Source organism: Caretta caretta, chromosome 2 (assembly GCF_965140235.1).
Source record: "Caretta caretta isolate rCarCar2 chromosome 2, rCarCar1.hap1, whole genome shotgun sequence".
Lineage (NCBI taxonomy): Eukaryota > Metazoa > Chordata > Testudines > Cheloniidae > Caretta > Caretta caretta.
This window is the reverse complement of record NC_134207.1, coordinates 149,134,748-149,156,224: the sequence shown is the minus strand read 5'-3', so window position 1 is coordinate 149,156,224 and position 21,477 is coordinate 149,134,748. Positions and strand designations below refer to the sequence as shown.

Sequence of the window (21,477 nt, the reverse complement as noted above, 5' to 3'; positions counted from 1 at the left end):
CCTACCCCATGGATATCTTGTGCTCAGTATAGAGGATATAATAGGAGGTGTGCACTGACCACCTCTCCAATGTCTTTGTACAGCTGAATGGCCCGAGTCAGAATCCTCTGTGTCTGGACCTATCCTTCCAGCACCTTCATAGAATCATAGAAACATAAGACTGGAAGGGATCTCAATAAGTCATCGTCCAGTTCCCTGCATTGAGGAAGGACTAAGTATTATCTAGATCATCCCTGACACGTGTGTTTGGCTAACATGGTCTAAAAACTTCCAATGACAAAGATTCCACAACCTCTGTATATATATTTTCCCAGTGTTTAGCTATCCTTATAGTTAGGAATTTTTTTTTCTGATGTCTAACCTAAATCTCCCTTGCTGCAATTTAAGCCCATTACTTCTTGCCCTGTCCTCAGAGGACACGGAGAACAATTTATCACCCTCCTCTTTATAACAACCTTTTAATTACCTGCAGACTGTTATCAAGTCTTTCCTTCTCTTCCCCAGACTAAACAAACCCATGTATTTTAAATCTTTCCTCGTAGGTCATGTTTTCCAGACCTTTAATCATTTTTGTTGCTCTCCTCTGAATTTTCTCCAATTTGTCCACACCTTTCGCAAAGTGTGATGCCAAAAAACGGATACACTACTCCAGTTAAGGCCTTATCAGTGCTGGGTAGCATGGAAGAATACTTCTTTTGTCTTGCTTACAACACTCCTGCTAATATAGCCCAGAATTATGGGGGGGGGGGTGTTTGTTTTTGCAACATTAGTACATTGTTGACTCACATTTAGTTTGTGATTCTCTATAACCTCCAGATCCTTTTCTGCAGTACTCCTTCTTAGGAAGTCATTTCCCATTTTTTATTTGTGCAATTGATTATTCCTTTCCGAGGGTAGTACTTTCCATTTGCCCTTATTGAATTTCACATTATTTATTTCAGACCATTTCCCCAGTTTGTCCAGCTCATTCTGAATTCTAATGTAGTCCTCCAAAGCACTTGCAACCCCTCCCAGCTTGGTAACATCTGCAAATTTTTCAAATATATTATCTTTGCCCCATTCAAATCATTTATGAAGATATTGAATAGAACCAGACCCAAGACAGATCACTCAGTATCTCAGTAAACATAATTGTATATAGTTTGTTAGTGTTTTATAATATTTTATATAGTAGTGTAGCTTAGTTTTTCCCACCTCAGGAACCCTCTCTGTCCCCCCTTTGGGGAGTAATATTATGCCTAGGATTTAAAAATTGCGTCTCCTGTTCTCACTCCTTCTCTGTCAGTGATGACCACCAGCACTACCTTTACTGCCTTAGGGAGGTGCATATCTCCACCAAGTGGATTATTTTTCACTCCCTTCCACCCTCAGGAAAAGGTGGAAGAAGAAAATGACGATCTGGATCCACTGGTAGCAGCAGTACCAAAAGGCATATAGTCTTCCTCACCCAGTGAGGCAATCGCACAATTTTTACTATATCCTCCCAGCAACTATAGGCAATATCAAGAACTATTGAAGACGGTGGCAGCAGACCTTCAGGTTCCATTAGAGGAAGTTCAAGATATGCAGCATAAGCTCTTAAATATCCTGCAATCCACTGGGCCCAGTCATGTAGCTTTTACAGTAAATGAGGCCAATATGGAATCAGCTAGAGTTGTGTAGCATACACCAGCAACCTGTAACCCTACTCCTAAAAGGGCTGAGAAATGTTACTTTGTGCCTGCAAGAGGGGCAGAAGTCTTGTTTCCCCATTCTGCCCCCAGCATCTTAGTGTACAAGCAGCCACAAAAAATCCAGGCAGCAACATTCTAAAACCACCCCAGTGGACAAGGAAGATAAATGTTTGGATCTTCGGGGCAGGATGGGATGGGGTGGGTTTTTTGGGGGGGGGAAGGGGAGAGGTATTTCTCTCCACCAGCCTCCAGTTCAGAATCTCTTACTACCAGACCCTTGTAGTGAAATACGATTTTAGGAACTATTCCAGGAATTCAAAGACAAGCTCCTTCAGGACGAAAGGGTCCAGTTTCAATCCCTGGCTGAGGAAGGAGACTTATGGCTAAAACCTCACAGCAAACTGCAGTGGATGCAGCCAATAGTGGAACAAGGTCTATAGCAACCACAATAGTAATGAGGTGAGATTCATGACTTCACTCTTCATGGTTCCCCAAGAGCACCACAGAGGACTTTCCCTTCGATGAAACCAATCTCTTTAATGAGAAAACAGATAAGCCTTTGCACTTGATAAAAGACTTTAGGACAACCCTCCATTCCCTGGGCATATATACCCTGGCCCCAAAGAGGAGGTATCAAAAACAGATATATAATCCAAGGTCTCTTCCACAGCCTTTCTACCACCAATGACCATACAAACTGCTGAGTAACCACCCGAGAGTACAGAGGCTAAGGGATGCAGCCTCACCTACCTCAACAACAGCCACACAGCCTCATCCACCTATTAAAGGTTACTTTTGATGGAACGCTTGAGAGTTGCAACCTAACAATGATGCCATCCCCCACCTGCTTCTGAACTCCCTTTTGGTGGCTGCCTACTGTACTTTGGCCGCAACTGGAAGGCTATAACAATGGACAAATAGGTGCTAGATATCATCCACTTTCACTACGCAGTTGCATTTCTTTCCCTACCTCCTCCAAAACCCCCTTCCTGACCCCTCTTCAGGGACAACTCTCATAAGGAGATCCTCCGACAGGAGGTAGACTTTCTCCTTAAGCGAGGAGCTATAGTACATGTGCAATTTCAGCATCAAGGGAAAGAGTTCTACTCCAACTATTTCAAAGATCCTAAGAAAAAGGGAGGATTCTTCACCTGTCAGCTAAATATTTTTATTCTCAAATTAAAATTTTGCATGGTTATCTTGGCATCACTAATTTCCTCCTTGGGAAAAGATGTAAAGATCCTTACTTTCATGTGGACATTTATTCAGCTCACAGAAGACTTCTCAAATTTCTGATAGGACCGGAACACTATTAGTTCAAGGTACTCTCATTTGGTCTGGCTGTGGAACCCAGGGTCTTCATGGGATTCTGCTCAGTGGTGGCAGGACAGATGAGACAAAATGGCTACACCATATTCCCATACGTGGACAACTTGCTTCTAACTGATGGATTCCATGTGGAAGTTCAGTCAGCAACTTTTTCCTTGCTGCACCTCCTGGCACTCTTGGGAATCTGTGTAAACATGGAAAAGTATACTCTGACTCTTACATAACTCATAGACTTTATTGGGGTGATCCTTCCTACTTGCAGACAGATCCCATGACATGAGCTGTCTGATAAACCAAGACACTCACAAACCCCAAGCAACAGTCAACGTCTGTCTTTCTTACATAATGCTGTTCACCAGGCACCATGTCTGTTGTCTGGAAGCCTCGCTCCAGTAGATATATATGGCAGACAGGCACAGCATGAACACCACAGTTACAATCCCCATCAATGTCAGGGCTTCACTCACCTGGTGAATGAACTTGAAACATGTGTGCATTGGAGGCCCTTTTCTACCTCCCACACTTGTCATGATGATAATCGTGGACACATCCCTCAGAGGCTGGGGAGATCACATGGGCAGGATGCATATCTCAAGAGGCCAGGATGCATATAATTCTCTTGCAATTTAGAGCAGTCCAACAGACCTGCAAAGCATTCCTACTGCTTATACAATCCCAACAGGTCCAGAAAATGTCATACATCATGATTACTTTTTTCCATATAAACAAACAAGGAGGGACAAAATCCCTCACACTGTGCATAGAGGCAATCAATTTATGGAACTGGTGCATCCTGAACCACATCACAATGTCTGCAATGTACCATCCAGCTGCTCAGAGCTCACTGGCAGCCTCAGCAGCATTTAGTCATTGATCATGTGAGCATTGTACAATTCAGTGCTGATTAACATCTTCACTCAGTGGGGAATGCCCCCACTTGAGACCTCTTCATCTCCCAAATAAACAAGAAGTTCAATGTATATTATATCAGAGCAGCACAATATCAGAACTCCAGGTAGGATGTTCTCCTATTGTCCTGGACAGGCCACTGGAGATACAAAAAGGAGGTCCCATTACTTTCCCAGGTTCTATGGAAGATTTGTCACAACAAAGCACTAATCATTCTCATTGCACCCAATTGGTCCAGACAATTCTGGTTTCTGGACCGCCTGAAAATGTCAACCCATCATCTCATCAGATTTCAGTCTTTCCCAGACCTGCTAACTCAGGAGAATAGTAGTAGCCGACATCCCAACCCAGACTCTCTTCATATCACAGCTTGGCATTTGGATGGGCATCAGACATCGAGGCCTCATTTTTGGAGGCCATTCAAATTATCTTCAATCACAGCACGAAAGATTCTACCAGGAAATGTTATCTAGTCAAATGGAGTCATTTCTCTACCTGAGTGCAACAGAACCAATTATCATCAAGGCTGTCACACTGTCGGAGTGGCTCACAACTGTGAATGCGTATCTCAGAGCAGACTCAGAAACAGGGCAAACAGCCCAAGCTGGTGGTATGTTCTATAATTATGTTTCACCAAGCCAGTGACAAATGTTAACTCCTGGATCACTATACCAGTCTTACCATAGAGTCACAGATAGTCCTCTTAGCCTCTCCAGGCTATCTTGTTACCCAGACAAATTGGACTTGTGATAAAAGGTCGCAAACCAAAAAATCACACCACATCAGGTTGCTCCCAGTCCCAAGAGACCAGTCATTTATCTCAGATCAGTTGGTAATTCAGATCTTATCCCAAAGACAACGCTGGTAGCCAATTCTACAGTAAACTAAGTAAAAAGTTTATTAGCTAAGAAAAAGGAAATCAGCATTATTGAGAGGTTAGAGCAGGTAAAATATATGCTCCGGTGAGTCTCAGTCTATAATTCCAAATGGTGGCAGTGATGTAATAAACTGCCAGGTTCCCAAAAGTCTTTTCAGAGGCCCCAGATTGTCTCTTGGGATCTCCGCTTTGCATCTGATACACTTACCTGTAAGACTCCAAACAGTCCAGAGATAAAGGATCTTTCTCTGAACTTATAGAGTCTTCTCACAGAAAACAAGCTGACAGTGTCATTACTAGGGCTCTCAATTAATCGCAGTCAAATCACGCGATTAACAAAAAAATTAATTGTGAATTAAAAAATTAATCATGATTAATTGCACTGTTAAACAATAGAATACCAATTGAAATTTATTAAATATTTTTGGATGTTTTTCTACATTTTCAAATATATTGATTTCTATTATGACACAGAATACAAAGTGTACAGTGCTCACTTAATATTGTTATTTTTATTACTAATATTTGCACGGTAAAAATGATAAACAAAAAAAATAGTTGTGACACTCTGTACTTTGGGGGGACACCCTGCACCTCCATGTTCATCCTTACAATATGATTGTGTGGTATCCAATGCAAAGTTTGTCATGTCGGGTGTCTTCAGAAGGCTCATGATGTACTGAGCATTGTTATTATAGTTATATGTTATAGGTTGTTATTTCACTTATATAGTTATGAGGGTGAAAAATGTATCCTCATGGCTTAAAACAAGCCCAGGCAAAACTCTCCAGGAGCAGAGGGACAGTTCACACCTCATCGGGACATGTATGGGACAAACCCAGCCCAGCCTCACAGGAACAAAGGGCACTGGCCTAGGCAGCAACAAAGGATCTGTTGGACTCTTGATTGAGTCACCCCCTTTCCCTTGGTCAGTCTGGGACTATGATGAGGCAATGCTCCCCCAACTCAGGGGGTGGGGGGGTCACAAAGCCAAGAGGAAGAAAGAACGTGATAAAAGGGAGAGACGTTTGCTATTCTCTCTCTCTTCCACTATAGCCACCACCAAGCAACTGAAATGCTGATCAAAGGGGAGAGCCTGGCTGAAGGGCAACCAGTCAGCCTGTGGCGAGAAGCATCTAAGTTTGTAAGGGCACTGGAAGTGTTAAGATCAGCTTAGAAAACATTTTTCTTTTATTTCATTTGACCAGCTCTGACCTGTTGTGCTTTGACTTATAATCACTTAAAATCTATCTTTTGTAGTTAATATATTTGTTTGTTTATTCTACCTGAAGCAGTGTGTTTCGTTTGAAGCGTGTCAGAGACTCCCCTTAGGATAACAAGCCTGGTACATATCAATTTCTTTGTTAAATTGATGAACTCATATAAGCTTGCAGTGTCCAGCGAGCATAACTGGACACTGCCCGATGGAGGTTCCTAGGGTTGTGCCTGGGACCAGAGACATTGGCGAGTGTCATTCGGTTGCACAATCCAAGCAGTGGCTGGCCAAAAGTTCTCACTATATAGCTGGGAGCATCTTACCTGCTAGAGGCTGTACGGGAACATCCTGGGAGTGGGGGTTCTCACAGCAGAGCAGGGTAAACCTGGATCCCAGAGTCGAGGACTGGAGTGACCTACCAGATCACCAGTCCAGAAAACACAATAGTATTTTTCAATTAACTTCATACAAATACTGTAGTGCAATCTCTTTATCCTGAAAGTGTAATTTACAACTGCAGATATTTTGTTGTTTCATAACTGTTCTCAAAACCAAAACAATGTAAAACTTTAAAGCCTACAAGTCCACTCAGTCCTACTTCTTGTTCATCCAATTGCTAAGACAAACAAGTTTGTTTACATTTACAGGAGATGCTACTGCCTTCTTCTTATTTACAATGTCACCTGAAAGTCAGAACAGGCATTTGCATGGTACTTTTGTAGCTGGTTTGAAAGGTATTTACATGCCAGATATGCTAAACATTCATATGCCCCTTCCATGCTTTGGCCACCATTCCAGAGGACATGCTTCCATGCTGATGATGCTCATTAAAAAATAATGCATTAATTAAATTTGTGACTGAACTCCTTGGGGGAGAACTGTATGTCTTTGGCTCTGTTTTACCCACATTCTGCCATATATTTCATGTTATAGCCATCTTGGATGATGACCCAGAACATGTTCGTTTTAAGAACACTTTCCCAGAAGATTTGACAAAACGCAAAGAAGATATCAATGTGAAATTTCTAAAAATAGCTATAGCACTTTACCCAACGTTTAAGAATCAGAAGTGCCTTCCAAAATCTGAGAGGGACGAGGTGAGGAGTCTTAAAAGAGCAACACTCAGATGCAGAAACTATAGAACCCGAAACACCAAAAGAGAAAATCAACCTTCTGCTTGTGGCATCTGACTCAGATGATGAAAAAGAACATGGATTGGTCCGCTCTGCTTTGGATTGTTATCAAGCAGAACCCATCATCAGCATGGATGCATGTCTTATGGAATGATGGTTGAAGATGAAGGGACATATGAATCTTTAGTGCATCTGGCACGTAAATATCTTGCGACACCAGCTACAACAGTGCCATGTGAATGCTTGTTCTCACTTTCAGGTGGCATTGTAAACAAGAAATGAGCAGCATTATCTCCTGTAAATTGTTACCAGATTTGGTTGTCTGAGTGATTGGCTGAAGTAGGACTGAGTGGACTTGTAGGCTCTAAAGTTTTACCTTGTTTTATTTTTCAATGCAGTTATTTTTTGTACATAATTCTACATTTGTAAATTCAACCTTCATGATAAACAGATTGCACTACAGTACTTGTATGAGGTGAATTGAATTGAAAAATGCTATTTATTTAGTTTTTTACAGTGCAAATATTTGTAATTAAAAATAAATATAAAGTGAGCACTATACACTTTGTATTCTGTGTTGTAATTGAAATCAATATATTTGAAAATGTAGAAAACATCCAAAATATTTTAAAATTGGTATTTCATTATTGTTTAACATGATTAATTGTGTGATTAATCACAAATAATTTTTTTAATCGCTTGACAGCCCTAGTCCCTACCCATGTGAGTTTTTCCTTAGATGACAGTCTTTGACCTCCGATCATCACACACAGTGACCAATTCCTTTGAAATTAGTGCCATGTGACTGTCAATGTGGTTTCCCGAGCATCTGAGAGATAAAGTTCTTTATTTGCATTCCACAAGGCCTCTACCTCTTTGATGTGTTATTTAGTTACAGGTGTATACACAATGTAAATGTTTTATATTACATTATAACAGAATACAGATACATGAAAACAATGTAACTAATATCCCATTAGTATTTATGAAGTTTAAACTCCAAATACACTCTCATACATTTAACAATTACTTTGTTAAATACTAATACTGACCTAGGGATTTGGTATGAACTGGCACTTGGTCTGTCAGCATCACAAAGGCCAGCAGGTATTTCTGCTATTTTAGATTATCTCCTTACTTTCAAGACATCAAGTATTTCTATTAGATAACGGCAGGACTACCTGCCAGCAATGAGTGAATTTCATCCTCTGGTAGATGACTATTCTATTTTTTACTCACCTAGTAACAGCTGGATTCCAAAAGGGTCTGACTCCTTAGAGGTTTTTAAGGTCTGGCTTGACAAAGCCCTTGTTGGGATGATTTAGTTGGTGTTGGTCCTGCTTTGAGCAGGGGATTGGACTAGGTGACCTCCTGAGGTCTCTTCTAACCCTAATATTCTATAATTCTATGACTAGGCTCTTCCCACCAGTAGTGAAGTCAATGCTGCATTGGGACCTCAATCTTGTACTTTCAATACTTATTGGGTCACCTTTTGAACTGCCAGGAAGATGGGTGAGCTGGATACTCTCCTGGCCAACCCAGCTTAAACTATATTTCATTAAGAGAAAGTATCCCTTTCACCTCCACTTGAAATTCATTCCAAAGGTAATTTCCAAATTCCATATAAACAGTCTATTCACTGATTGGTATTCTTCCTGCAGCTCATGCCTCCAGAGAGAAAAGGAAACTTCCTTCTCTTGATGTCAGACGAGCATTGTGTTCTCCATGCAAAGGATGAAACCATTTAGAAAATCATCTAGACTCTTTATTGCTACAGCAGAGGGAGCACAGGGACAAAGAATATCTGCTTGGAGACTCTCTAGGAGCATTTCTGCTTGTATCCACCTTTGCTATCAGCTGGCACATCTTTCTTCTGGATGGCGTGAAAGCCCATTCTACTAGAGTGCAGGCGACCTCAGTATCATCTCTTCAAGAACTGCCTATGCTGGACATTTCTAAGGGGGTAACCTGGAGTTCCATCCACACTTTCATAAAACATTATGCTTAGTTCAATCTTCATCTGCAGATTCAGCCTTTGGAATTGCAGTCTCATAGACATCTATACCTCCTGCATCTCTGCACTCTCCTCCTATCTGAAAACTTGCTTGACAGTCACCCTCATTTGGAATACATATAGGGAACAGCATTCAAGAAGAAATGGAGATTACTCACCTGTAAAACTGGAAGTTCTTCAAGACATGATCCCTATCTGTATTCCAATACCCACCTTCCTTCCCCTCTGCTTTGGATCATGATTGGATTCTCAGTAGCGAAGGAAGTGAAGAGGCAGCCAGTTCGCACTTCCCCTTATATCCTTGGTGCTAAGCACAAGGAGAGCCAGGACATTGGCATGGACCAGTGGACACTATTTGTAAGATTTTCCAACCTCAGGTGTGTGGTGCACATGTATACCCACATGTGGAATACAGATAAGGACCACAAAACTTCAGTTACTGGTAAGTAACCTTCATATTTCACCTGTGATGCCTTTTTCATGTTAAATTCTTTTGCGGGTAAAGTATTCCCCAAATGTCTGTAAAACCACATTCAGATTTATTTCTTTCAGTCTTATTCTGCAACCCATCCCTCTCATCCCCCGCCTCCCCAGACACACATACACAACACAAAACAACAAACACACCAAGGTGAATGTGTTATAAACTTTTCATGCTGTTTCTCCCACCACATGCATAAACAATGATGTGGCTTTTCCTCTGATTATATAGCTATTATGTAAATCACAATCATTCTTCAAATATTTTCCATTATTCCACAAACTTCTCTGTGAAGTTTTAAAGAGACTATGGTTCACTTACTTTTTTTGTCCGAGTTTTAATTAGTCTGGTACCAAACTATATTTAGGAGGCAGCCACGTTGAGTATGTCTGTTATTATTCATTATTTGAGTTACACAAAAAGTAAAGGAACATTATCTCCACTAAGTAGAACTCTTTTACTCACGTAATTATTTCAGTATCATAAGAACTATTCTTGGAGTAAGGTACTATTCAGTATGAGAAAGGGTGGCAGAATGTAGTCAAATGTTTATGTGCCTTCCAGAATAAATTACTGCAACATGTTCTGTTTGTGCCTGTCCTTGAGGACCACTCAAAGAGCCTGATTCTCTTTTACACAAGAGGCATTTTACACCAGTCTGGCAGTGAAAGAATTGTAGTGTGTCCTGAAACCAAACTGTCCTACCAATACGTATTTGCGGCTTTTAACTCAAACAATGAATGCAAATTCTCTGCCATAGTTCAGCAATTTCAAATTTGTTGGAACAAATTCATTCCTGGTGTAATTCCACTGAAGGGAAAGCAATTAAATCAGGGAAGAATTTGGCCCACCAGGCTTAAGTGGGTTCTACAGAAGAATATGTGCAATATGTATAGACTGATGGCCCATGGTGTCTGGGTATCCTACAAAAGTTATGTGGGATACTTCAAAGGAGAACACCAATAGGCACTAAGCTATGGAATACTATCATTGGGGTTGTCAAGGTTCCTTCCCCACTCTGAACTCTAGGGTACAGATGTGGGGACCTGCATGAAAACCTCCTAAGCTTACTTTTACCAGCTTAGGTTAAAACTTCCCCAAGGTACAAACTATTTTACCCTTTGCCCTTGGACTTCCACTGCCACCACCAAACTTTATCTGGGTTCCTGAGAAAACATATTTTGGACACATCTTTCCCCCCAAAATCCTCCCAACCCTTGCAACCCACTTCCTGGGGAAGGTTTGGTAAAAATCCTCACCAATTTGCATAGGTGACCACAGACCCAAACCCTTGGATCTTAGAACAATGAAAAAGCATTCAGTTTCCTTACAAGAAGACTTTTAATAGAAGTAAAAAGGGATCACCTCTGTAAAATCAGGGTGGTAAATATTTTACAGGTAATTAGATTCAAAACATAGAGAATCCCTCTAGGCAAAACCTTAAGTTACAAAAAAGACACACAGACAGGAATAGTCATTCTATTCAGCACAGCTATTTTCTCAGCCATTTAAAGAAATCATAATCTAACACATATCTAGCTAGATTACTTACTAAGTTCTAAAACTCCATTCCTGTTCTGTCCCCAGCAAAAGCATCACACGGACAGACCCAGACCCTTTGTTTTTCTCCCTCCTCCCAGCTTTTGAAAGTATCTTGTCTCCTCATTGGTCATTTTGGTCAGATGCCAGCAAGGTTACCTTTAGCTTCTTAACCCTTAACCCAGGTGAGAGGATATTTCCTCTGGCCAGGAGGGATTTTAAAGGGGTCTACCCTTCCCTTTATATTTATGACAGGGGTACTGATGAACAGTGGCAGGAGAGTATCTACTTGACCCCAGTGAGGCTTAGATTTTAGCTATAATCATTCACCTGTCCTAATACTACAAAATGATTTAACGTAGAAGTATAGAAGGAAAAAACTACTGAAGCATGAACAATATGTGCAGGGACAACTATTGATTGAGAGGAGCTAAGCTTCTTTTTCCACTTTATTTTCCACTACTATTGTTGTATCTAGCTTTATGCTGTTGAATATTGATTTCTTTGTTCAAAGTGTTAAAAAAGGAGTTCTGAAAATTACTTTTTCCCCAAATGTTTTGGGACGAAACAGAACCTGAATCAGAATCAACACGTATCGGAGAACATGTGCACTTCTGTAGTTTGATGTGGTTCCAGCTATAGTGTGTGATAAATCTGAATTTAGGACACACATAGTCTAAAAAGCAAAACTCTAGCATGTCTTCTTAATCCCACAACACACCACAATCCTGTCTATAATCTCTCTAATAAAGCTGTGACTTCTGGGTTAATAAAAGAGTGCTGTTCTTTCAAAGGAAATGTTAAGTCACTAGAGTAACATATATCCCCCTTCATCCTAGCTTCCCCGGCTTCTACTTGCTAAATACTTTTGTGATAAAATTCCCACTTAATTTATAGCCTTCTATTTAGGCTACGACCTTGTTCAGCCACTGCTCATCCAAACTTAAATACACAAATGTTTTGGTTATCTTATTTTCAGTCAAATCTACTATGTACCCCAATCTGTACAATAACAGTAAAACAACTCCCTTACATCTTTTCTTTTCTTTTCTTTTCTTTTCTTTTCTTTTCTTTTCTTTTCTTTTCTTTTAAAAAAAGCTTGAAGTGGTGAGCGATTTCTTCAGTATATTGACACAAAATACTATTTATACTATTTATTTGGCTGATTGCTTCTGCTTTGTGTTTTGTTTAATGTATGCCATTCCTTTAGCTTTGAAGTTAGTTCTAAACTTAACATGCAAAAATTACATAGAGTTTTTTCTCAGGTCTGTATATTCTGACCTTAAAGTCTATGAGAACTATGAGAATATGGAAGAATATGATAGTTAACTCTTTACTGTCAAACCATTCACAATTAGTAATTCAAAGATTATTAACATATACACTCTGGATTGCAAGAAACATTCCCAGCAGTATCTATTAGAGTTCAATATAAATTGATACTATTGTAAAATATTTCATAAAGTCTTTCTTTCAACTGCCTATTAATGTGAGGAATTAATCTAGCTTCCATGTTAGACAAGAAAAACAAAAAGAAAAGGAGTACTTGTGGCACCTTAGAGACTAACCAATTTATTTGAGCATGAGCTTTCGTGAGCTACAGCTCACTTCATCAGATGTATACCGTGGAAACTGCAGCAGACTTTATATACACACAGAGAATATGAAACAATACCTCCTCTCTGTGTGTATATAAAGTCTGCTGCAGTTTCCACGGTATACATCTGATGAAGTGAGCTGTAGCTCACGAAAGCTCATGCTCAAATAAATTGGTTAGTCTCTAAGGTGCCACAAGTACTCCTTTTCTTTTTGCGAATACAGACTAACACGGCTGTTCCTCTGAAACCTGTCAAGAAAAACAAAAGTGTTCTGCATAATTCTAATACACTTCTCTGTCATTTAAAAATGGTGGTAAAGATTGTTCTTTGTGCAATATAAACCTGATAACCTCTGTGCATTTGTTACATATAGGCAGCCACCTAACCACAGAAAATCAGATTAGATATCCTCAGCAAATTTATTTGGCCCATGTGACCACATTTTTGCCCTTTCAAAGGACTATTTGATTGTTTAGCCTTATGCATGTGAAATGTGTGAATTTTATCATTTAATTTAAGAATGTTTTACCATTATTATAAAAGAATAATTTCAAAGAGTAAGAGAAGAAATATTGCATGCTAAGGGCAACATAAATAAATGTTGCCTATAGTGGGTTGTCCAAAAGAGAGTCAAGCATGAAAAATACATACTTACTTATATTTCTGTTCATCTGTTAGGCTAACAGTTAGGCAACCTGAAAGAATCATTCTAGGCAGATGCAGAACTTGGATGTTGCTTCTGAAACAATAATTCAATGCATTGAAAGAGGTCTCTCTTAATAAATAGAACAATCAAACAATAATGAAAGGAAACAAACCTTTCTATTTTGTACATACTTGAGTCCCTATTTTTCTATTTTCTCTCCTTTATTTTCCTCAGTGTAACCTTGACACTAATTATGTGAGTTAAATTGTGGGTGCAAACCATTCTTCTGATTTTCTAGTGGCCTGTGAAGCAGTTTGCCTTGTTCCTAGAACACTAAAGAAAACTGTTGACACTACATTTGATGGAAATGCGTGCTTGATCCCTATCAGAAGACCCTAGTATTCCCATCCATTTACTCAAGGTGACTGGTAGGAGTGGACCATGATTCAGAATATCAGCAGCACAGCAATTCTTTCACAAGTTCAGGCAAAAAAGAGGATGGTTTTTTTTTTTTACATTATAGATAATAATTTATCTTGGTTTTGGCATCTTGTAGAGCAGCAGGTAATGCTGAACTATGATCCAGAATTTTACATCAAATGCATTGTCTTATAGACTACACATTCATTAATTCTTGTAAAGTGGGAAAATAGACTTTATTGTGGAAAATGGTTAACAAATTAATTTATGGTAATTTCATGATATATACAATTGAATAATATTTATCAAAGCAAAAAAATTTTAAATGTATTTCAATGTATAAGATAAGCACTTTAGCTTACAAAAATTCATCAAAATATAAAGCATGGTGCTTAAGTAAACTTTTCTATAAGTTTATTGTAAGCCTTTCCTTTTATCTCAGATTTGGTAGGAAAAAGGGAAAAATTCAGATGAATTCAGAACTTAATCAGCCTAGGGTCCAGGGTTGGAATTCTTTTCTACTAATCAGGTACCTGACCCAAGTGTTCTTTGCGCTTCCAGAATTCCCATTTACTTAAATGCAAATTTTAGCTCCGATAGAAATTCCAAATCAGGTACAGGTTTGTTTCTTCCAGGTCTCACAATTCTAATAAAACTGTATTATTCCATGAAAACTACTACTGGTGAATGATTATCTGATGCTAACAAATGATGTAGTCACTTCTTTGAAACAGACAGTAAAATCCTGTTTTCAACGGTAAACATCAACAGAAAATGTTTTAAAAATTGAAGTTATTCCACCAAGATCATATCCCTTATAGTCTTGTAATTTTTTACAATTTGAATTAGGGGTAAAAAAAACTGTTGCAAAGATTTGCTGAACCATTTCTCTATTTAAATTTTCATCAAACTGTTAAAAAGAAATCTGCATTTCATTTGAGTGTGAGCACTGTGCACAGTGTCATCTCTAATGGAAAAGTCAGGTCATTTACTCAGGTAAGATGCACTTACTGCTGAAAAAAACATGATGATTTGTCTCTTTTTATTACGTATTATTCTGATAATGCTAAATAATTAAGTTATTTAGAACCTAGGAACCTGTGACATTACGAAAGTAAACAGAGATGGTAATAGGAAAGGATTTGGAATATTTTTGCTTAGATTTTTACGATCCCCAAAGATTTCACAAAAGATGTTAATGTTAAAAAGACATCATAAAATCATTTTCAAAGCTCTCAAAGTTTCATTTGATTACAGGTGGAAACAATTTTGATTATTTTGAAAGTAGACTATGGTCGTAGAAGAGAAACACATGATTTCATTACACAGCAGCATCAATTTCCAGTTGTTTTGCAGCCGGGGAAACTGAAGAGGTTATTTCACTGTACACATTTATAATAGTACTGGAGAAAATCAGACTTTGCAATTTACACACAGAAATTTAGTGCTGTCATAGAATCACAGAAGAAAGATGAAAGAGACTGATAAGGTTATCCAGTCCGTCTCCCTGGGGGTCAGGACGGATTGTTCCTGTGGCATTTTTGCTACTCCTTCATCTATCTAATTTTAAATATTCCAAGAGATACTACCTACTTCCTTTGGGAAACTGTCCCACAGACTGAAGTATCTCACTATCAACTCATTTTTCAAACTTTTTTTTTCTTACTTTCATCCATTACTTCTAACTATACCACCCTAAATTTCCTAGTGTTAAAATACTTCAAATATCAACTCTATTAACAGCTTTCTCCCCTTCTCCCAGGTCCACGCCTTTCCCAGTTATCTCTAAGCTAAATTATACATATTTAGCTTTTTTTACTCTTTACTTATAAATCAATTTCACTCCCTCCACCCTCAACCTGATAATTGTTAAAAGAAAAGGAATACTTGTGGCACCATAGAGACTAACCAATTTATTTGAGCATACGCTTTCATGAGCTACAGCTCACTTCATCGGATAATTGTTGCTATTCTTCTCTGAGCTGCCTCCAATATCTTTTTGGTAATGTAAAATCCAGAATTTAATACAATATTCCAATTCTGCTCACCAAAGTAGGACAGAGAAAGACTGCTCCAAGACAGAAAACAAACAGTAGGAATAAAAGGTACATTTTCAATATGGTAAAAAGTCAAAAATGCTGTTTATCAAGGAGCCACATTAGGATGTTGTTTGTGCATGCTTTTAATATATTGGGAAAACCTCTAACCACAACCTATGCTTTGGATCCTTGTCCTTCCACACTGGTGAAGGCCAGTGGGAAGGTAATGGGCCTTCTGCAAGTGGAGATTGTCAGTGCCTTGCCTTTGAGAAGGACAGGGTCTAATGGAAGCCTTGATATTTGGCAACTAGGATTTTGATCTGGGTATGACAAAGAGACTACTCTCGTTGCATTGACCGAAAATCTTCTCCTAGTTATGGACAAAGAACAAGGGTAAAATTTTTAAAAATACCTAAGTGACTGAGGAGCCTGAATTTAATTTTCAAATGTGACAGGGCATTTAAAACCAGATACTTAAAGGTATTTGAATGCCTACAGATGCAGATAAGAGCTTAGTGGGGGTTTTAAAAGTACCTAAGCACCTAACTCCCATTGATTTTGCAGATAAGACTTGGGCTTCTAAGTAGAACTGGTCAAATATTTTTCATTAAGGTTTTTTTTCCCCTTTCTCTCTCTCTGTTGAAAAAGGTCAGAACAGAAATGTTTCAATTTCAACAAAATTTCCTCATGCCCAAGATAGGATTACTGGTTACAGAGAGATCCTACCCAATCCCAGAACAACCAGTAGCTGGGTGGTTTGGGCAATCATCTATGATGTAAAAAAGAAAAAGAAAAGAAAAACAGGTTCATCTAACTGCTCCAAGCCAAGATTTGAACCTGAGCATCCCCATACCCAGGGTATTCGCTGTCCTGTAGTGAGGTGGCCACTGTCTTCCATTAAAATTTTTGGAAGGTCTCGTTTTCATTCTGATATCTAAGAGGAACAAAACCAATTTTTGAAACCTCAAACATTTTCATGAAATGGAATTGCTCTTTTCCAGTCAACCCTACTCCCAAATCACTTAAGCTCTTTTGAAATATTTACATTTTAAAATATTAAGTCTATCAGTTGCCTTTGATACCATAGATCGTGAGCTGATGTCAACAGATTTTGGTCCATGGCAGTGGATGAGGATGCTTTTCTATAGCATTTTTTCCTTTCTGATTGAGGGAGTCTAGAGGGTAGCACTGAGCAATTGCCAACCTCTTGTCATGACTAGATGTAAGTGAGCTGAACTCTATCTTGAGAAGACAGAAGGTAACGATGGTTGGTTGGAGAAAACAATTGGAGGATTTGGCTGAGGTTATATGGGCCCTTGTTTGACAGCATATATTCATCAGAGGTAAATAAAGTTCACTCCTTGGGAGTTAGGTCCCAACTGTTTTTATATGGTGTGACGGGGCAAGGCCAGATGGCTATAGTAAAGTAATCCTGTTGGGATCCAGGAAGCCCACTGCTAAAGGACCTCCTCCCAGCCTAAGGGGAGGATCCACAGGTCCAGGATTCCAAATAATTACGGGCGACAACTAAGGAAATAACAGGAACAGGAGTGAGGTCACAGGGCTAAACAAAGGGAACCTGACAGGGACACCAAGCAGAGAACCCCGGACAGTGCCCACTGCTCCTCGAAGGCATCAAGGGAGCCAGCAGACGCCGCCCAGAGGAACTCTGCCCGGATGCATGTACAGACTGAGGAGTGGAAATAGGCCTCACAGTCACAGGAAACCCCGTCAGCCAACCACCTCTCCCTGGTTTTGTACATGGCCATTTTGGCCAGGGCTAGGTGGAGGTTGACAAGGAGGTCCCGTGACTTTGTGGGGCATGGATAGGGAGTGCGTAGATGAGAAGATGAGGGCAAAAAGTGCAATCAAAATGTAATAAAATATCTAGGAGGAGATGGAATAGGGGCTGCAACCTGGCACGCTCCAAGTAATTGTTCGCCAGGGTCTCCCTCATGCTGCAGAAGGGGCAGGTATCCAGGAGGAGAGTGAACTGAACCAAGTACAAGCCCGTGCTCACGACTCTGTGAAGGAACCACCAGCTGATGTCCCCAGTGGGCCTCGGGACCAGCGTGGAATATAGTCTAGCTCACCACGCTAGCCTCCAGAGGTGGCAAGAGGTCCCGCCACTTCATGTCGGGGCGGGACACGAGGGTGAAGATGTGAAGAGTGTGGAGCACAAGCGTGTACAAATGCTTTCTTGGCATGGTCCGGAACCAAACCAGCTGCAAGGGGTAGGATGGCCTGGCACGTCCATGGGGCGGGAGCCTGATGAAAAGGTCCTGAGGGACTGGGGTGAAGGGTGGGCGGGGCATGCCCTCTCACAGGACCCAGGTGAGGAAGACCTGAGCAGTGGGCAGTAAGGTGGCCCTTACCTCCTGAAGTATGTGCTGGGGAGTACAAGGCCTGGAGATCCCCATGAGCTGAGCGAGTGTCAGGGGATCCAGCCAGTCTCCTGGGTTATAATCCAGGATGTCTCCGATTCTGTGACTTCTGCCAGGACCAACCTCTGGTGCACCAAGGGGGACTCCGCCACCTGCGCACGGAACTGGGGGTTGTGTAGTAGGGGCTCCGCGAGGAGATCCACCCCGTCGGCGGCCGCCATGGACCTGATGGCTGAAACCAGTTTCCAGGTCTGGAAGAGGTCCTGGTAGAAGACCGGCAGCCTGGAGAGATCTTGCAGAAGACCCCTGGGATGGAGATAAAGGAGCTGCCATTCATATCGGAGCCCTCGGAAACGGAGCAGGAAGGAGTGCGCTAGTACACTTCACGCTGGACTACCTGCACCATAAAGGAGTGTAATGGAAAAATTAACCCCACGTTGTATTTGGATCAGAACAAACCCAAGGTTCTTTTATTCAAGCATGCGCATACAGGGAGAGTCAGCCGGAGCTGCTCTGGCGTAAACAGAAAATGCAAGAGCTTATATTGCTGAAAACCACAATTTGTCAAACCCACTTCCTTCAACAGCATTTTCCTTATTTGGCATATAGTGCAAGCTTTAACAGTAGCTTTGCCTTGCTTGGAGTTTAGCAAAAACAAGCTTTTCCTGTTATTGACAGGTGTTTTCTTTGCGGTTAATGTTTTTTTCTAACTTCTAGCGGTTATGGTTCCATTTTTTAAGCAGTGCTGTTTGCAATTCTCCCTCAATGGAATTTTCCTTACTCTTTTTTTTAATGCTTCATATACACAGTTAGCTTGACCAAAGTTTTAGGCCTACTTGGAAAGTTTAGGACGACTTGGGTCCACTGAATTTTTTCTCCACAGGAGCATCTGCAGGGCCTGGAGGTGAAAGACATAAACCTGAGTGTGAAGGCACTTCAGGCCCTGTCCTCCCTCCTCCAGGGGCAGGTGGAGGACTACTGCAGAGACCCAGTGCAGTCCTGGACAGAAGAACTCCAGAACCAATGTCCGGAAGTTGGCCAGAAAGCCTTGGGCTGGGACCAGGGTGCTGAGCCAGTGCCAGAGCATGGACAGGACAAGCTGATTGAACACCAGTGTCCTCCTTCAGAGGGAGAGGCACCAGAGCAGTCCTGTCCACCTCCGGAGCCACTCTGCCACCCTGTCCTCTAAACCATGCCAGTTCTCCAGCGGAGACTGATGCTTGGCAGAAACGTAAATGCCAAGATAGAGCAGTGGACCTGCATTCCACCGGATGGCCTGAAGAGTGAGTGGGAGGGAGCTAGCCTGGCATCTGTCCCCGACCACCAGGCCAGAGCTCTTGACCCAGTTGACCCAGGCAGAGGAGGCTGCCTAGTAGATGTCCTGGCAAGCCTCCACCCACACCAAGTCACCCGGGTCCTGGACCATGAGGAGCACATCATTGGCGTATGCAGACAGGATCAACCACAGCTCTGGCTCTTGCAGCACCAACCCTGTCAACCTCTGGTGGAGGAGACAGAGGAAGGGCTCAATAACCAGAGCATACAGCTGGCCCAAGAGGGGCACCCCTGCTATACTCCCCGCCCGAAGCTGACCAGTTCGGTCGGGGTCCAGTTGAGCCTGACCAGACACTCCGTGGAGGCATACACCACCTGGAGAAAGCCCACAAACTGGGGTCCAAAGTCGAATGCTCACAGAGTGCCCGTGGTCCACCCTGTTGAATGCCTTCTCCTGATCCAAGGACAGAAGGGTGGATGGCAGACCATCCCTACACCCAAGCTCCAAGGGAACCCGGACCAGATACAGATTGTCAAAGATGGTAAAGCCCAGGACAGTATAGGTCTGTCGGGGTGGACCACGTCCGCCAGCATGGACCCCAGCCGCAGCGAGATGGCCTTTGCTACGATTTTATAGTCTGTGCTGAGGAGCGAGATGGGATGCCAATTCCGAAGATCACGGGGGTCCCCTTTCTTTGGGAGCAAGGTGAGCACAGCTCTCCTGCATGATATGGGGAGAACCCTGCTTGCCAAGGACTCCGCCCAGACAGTGACAAGGTCCAGTCTGAGGACGTCCCAGAACACGTGGTAGAACTCCACGGTCAACCAGTCCATGACCGAGGATTTATTGGTGGGCATGAGACGGAGGGCTTCCGAGAGCTTGGTCAGAGTGAGAGGCAGCACTAGCCGGTCCAGGTCACCCATGCTGACTATCAGGAGTCCATCCGAGAGCACTCTGCGAACGTCGGGATAGGTTGGATCTGGGGAGAAAAGGCCTGCGTAGAAGGCCCTGACCCTCCCACGCATCTCCTCCAGATCCATGAGGGGGGTGCCGTCCTCTGCTAGGAGGCAAGTGACATGCTTCTTGGCCCCCTTCTTTTTCTCCAGGGCACAGAAGAAGCGGGAGCCACAATCCATCTCCTGAAGGAGGCAGATGTGGGATTGAACAAAGGCACCCTGAGCCCGATGGTCCTTGAGGGCCCGGAGCTCCTCCTGCTTCTCCCCGGCACGCTCTGCAGAGGGATGGATCCTCGGGGCTGGTGGCCAGATGCCTCTCCAGCTCTAAGACATCCCGTTCCAGCTGCTCCATCATCGCATCCCTCCGTCAGCTGGCGCCCCGGGTGTATTTCCAACAGAAGAGCCAGGCACGCACCTTCCCCACATCCCACCACCACCGCGCTGAGGTAAAGGCACCCCTCTGCCCTCACCAGGCCAGCCAGAACTCCTGGAAGGATGCCACAAAGCCCGCATCCTCCAACAAGCTGTTATTAAAGTGTCAATAGGGGGGGCGCTTTTCTTGACCTGCTGCTCACAAACCGGGTAGAATTAGTGGGGGAAGCAAAAGTGGATGGGAATCTGGGAGGCAGTGACCATGAGTTGGTTGAGTTCAGGATCCTGACACAGGGAAGAAAGCTAAGCAGCACGATACGGACCCTGGACTTCAGGAAAGCAGACTTCGACTCCCTCAGGGAACGGATGGCCAGGATCCCCTGGGGGACTAACTTGAAGGGGAAAGGAGTCCAGGAGAGCTGGCTGTATTTCAAGGAATCCCTGTTGAGGTTACAGGGACAAACCATCCCGATGAGTCGAAAGAATAGTAAATATGGCAGGCGACCAGCTTGGCTTAATGGTGAAATCTTAGCGGATCTTAAACATAAAAAAGAAGCTTACAAGAAGTGGAAGGTTGGACATATGACCAGGGAAGAGTATAAAAATATTGCTAGG

The 21,477-nt window shown here is 42.0% G+C and overlaps 1 long non-coding RNA gene across 3 annotated transcripts in view; it reads right to left on the bottom strand.

Moving 5' to 3' along the window:
• LOC142071121 (uncharacterized) overlaps positions 1–21,477 on the bottom strand; it is a 79,569-nt gene that overhangs the window by 23,612 nt on the left and 34,480 nt on the right. For 2 of the 3 annotated variants that reach the window (XR_012667105.1, XR_012667103.1), the window contains exons 2-3: positions 13,425–13,508; positions 2,817–3,186 (exon numbers count right to left, since the gene is read on the bottom strand). This is a non-coding gene — a long non-coding RNA (uncharacterized LOC142071121). Of the gene's footprint in view, positions 1–2,816; positions 3,187–13,424; positions 13,509–21,477 lie in introns of those variants that run through there. The other variant, XR_012667104.1, reaches the window with a different exon arrangement.